Source organism: Loa loa (genome assembly GCF_000183805.2).
Source record: "Loa loa unplaced genomic scaffold supercont3.737, whole genome shotgun sequence".
In the NCBI taxonomy this organism is placed as follows: domain Eukaryota; kingdom Metazoa; phylum Nematoda; class Chromadorea; order Rhabditida; family Onchocercidae; genus Loa; species Loa loa.
Window position 1 is genome coordinate 12638 of NW_018108917.1, and position 3088 is coordinate 15725.

Sequence of the window (3088 nt, forward strand, 5' to 3'; positions counted from 1 at the left end):
AAATATTACCTGCTTAATACAAATAATAACTTCTGGTAAAATAATAGACCACGAAATTTAAAGAAAAATTTAAATTTTTTGGAGAAAAACTCAAAATCTTTAACTGATTTAATTTAGGTTGAAAATTAGACACTATTTCATTTTATAAATAATTTCTGACATGTGAAGACATTCAGAAAAACTATTTGCTGTTTATTAAAGACAATCAATTTTGAAGACCACCTTCACTGAAAAAGTATAACTGGGAAGCACGTTGATTTTTGCGTCCACTGATGCTATTTGAAGTATCGATTCATTAAGGTTCAAAAAAATGTGATTTTTGAAAAATTGAATGTTTATAGTTGGCAATTCTTCGTCAACTATGCACAAACTTTTACAAAAATTTAAAATTAAAATTCTTTCTGGAGATAATTCAGCACAATCGTAGACGTGCCTTTCTTAAACCCATCAAAATCTTTACAAAATAAGCTAAAAAAAATAATAATGCAGGTGCACAAGAGATCGTGACACTCAAAAATCAAAAAAAAGGTTTAGTGCTTGTATTTGAATGCAGTGGTTAAAAAAGCCGTGGATCCCGAAGAGAAATAATTGAAAATTATACTTCAAAAAATTGTCTGATATCGATATGACGAGGTGTATTTTCTACTGCCAAGAAAACGGAAAAAAAACAAATCTTAATTCCATAAAACTTCGAATCAAATTTAAATTGTTTGTGGTCCTTTTTTTTCGAACGTGAAATATTTTTGAAACATTTTGAAAAGATGTGAGAATTCAGATTACTTTTCCGATTCATGTCAACAATCGCAATGTTCAGCCATTCAAATATTAAACACATTTTACACATAACGAAATCATTAACTCACCCAATTAAATTACGAAATTTACCTGAAAAACATTTTACCTGAACAATTTAGTAGAACTATCCAATCTAAAACTACATGGAACTGACTATCGGAGAACAAACTTTGTTCATATTTACGATAACAGTCACGATGACAGTCATCGTAAACATAACATTTTATTTTGGAAGAACTTTGTTGTCACCAGGATGATAGAACGAACGACCAAGTCACCAGATGTTGTTTTGAACACATGTAGATAATAAGTAAACAGTCAAACATGATAAGTTAAACACAATAATAAATAAAATACGTAAAATGGATGAATAGGTAACCAAATAAATTGATGCGTGGTGAATAAAAAGCAAGAGATGGTTCAAAGATAAACAGAATAACTTGTAACAATTTGATGCAATTTCCTGATAGTTATTGCCCCTAATAATGACAGTTCAACATCGCCATTTTCCTACTTCGCCACTCAGCAAAAAATAGTGATGTATTCCAAGGATAACCAATTTTCCTTTCCCCTCTTTGATTTCTTTTGGTTTTTAGAAGAATCAGATGAGGTTTACTCCTTTCTTTGGTAACCAATCATACGAAGTCAAAAGACTAGTCATTATATAGAATAAAGTGGAACAACGTAGGGGAAATAACTTCGCATGTCATCCCGGATGTATGTCATTGTCCTCCTCCTTTATCATTGTTTGCGCCACTCGTAAGACAGTACAGTTAATGTCCCTTTCTGTCACCTACAAATCTCAATAATTCAGTTCAAAAAACATTATTTATTCCTGGTCTTGAAAGGAAATCGGCTTGGGAACGGTCTTTTATTCCCAGATTGGATGCAGTCTGAATCACTCTATGTCACAAAGTAATTAATTTCTTGAATCGATCATCTGTTTAAACATCACTCGTCTAGTTTAAGCAAAATCACCCCTCAACTGTTCAAATCATAACCCATCCGCTCACTCACATTAACCGAGATATTGTGCTGCTACAGCATTCAATGACACCCCTTGTTATCCCGAAAGACTGTATTCGCATATGTATTGCATGTGTCTCGTATGCGCACACATCGATTAATGCCAAAAGTCTCGTACTACGTGAGGATGAGAAAGTTTGAAATGTATTTTCTTTGCATTGCATGTTGAAATGTCTTCAAAGTTCTGCTGTTTGTTGAATGCATTTCATTTTTGTCTTATTTACAAGAAGTTAATGCCCACGTGGGTACGTGAAATGAAGTGGAAATAAGGAAGGAACGTTAGGAAGAACGTTAGTTCTCGGTAATAGTATTTGTTGAGTGAACGCACAGTATTTCTCTATATGCAATTGTTTTATACGTTGAAAATTTTGTTTTTGTCGCTGTGGCGGGGATAGTAATACACATTTCTCCTTATCCTTCAATATTTCCATTTTATTTTTGTCACAGACGCAATATAAAGTTTGCTGAGAGCATCCGTTGTCACATATCTAGTAGGAGTTTTCGCTTCGTTTTTAAATCGTTCTTTCGAAAGTATTGCATTCCTTACTTAGAACTTCTTTGAAGATGAATATCTCTTGCGCTTTTGCGCGTATTTTTGTTCTTCAGACTACTGAAAAGAGACACAGTACCAAACCTTGCTATTCTCTAGCATGATATCCTGAAAAAAGCTCAGGCTTCATGCCCTTGAAAGGCATCAGTTTGGTTTTCTGGAAATTTCCCCTATTTTCCAGCAGGGAAAGCTTGCTCTAGACCTGTCCACTAACTAAAACCTTCTTCTAGGTATTAAGCCAGAACGATGATCAAAATTTCTATGTGAATTTTTTCAAGGATGCCTTGATTGAATGACTTGCACGACCATTATTTATTTGATTCATTTGATCTCTCAAATCCGAACTACTTTGACTAAGTTGTTGCACATTTGTGCCACATTTCCCAATCTTCACTTTCCCTTCAATGAGTTGTCTAATATCCCTCAGTTTTCCCGTTCAATACATTGCTTTTGATTGATCTGCATCGTGACTTCTTATCAGTTTTTCATTTTCACTTGTTACTTTGTGACTCAGTTAACTTTACTTTTGTTCTTGCAAGTATTTGAATCCTTTTTCGGAAGAAAATATGGATGGAAAGCATAAAGATTGCTGAGTTTCTGTGTTCCATCAAGTGAGGAATTCAGGCCAGTTGGACTGTTTTCAATAAATCAACAATATGTAGAAAAACTTTTTGGGTCTCGATCATCTAACTGGTCATCTCAGTTTAAGTAAGGGAA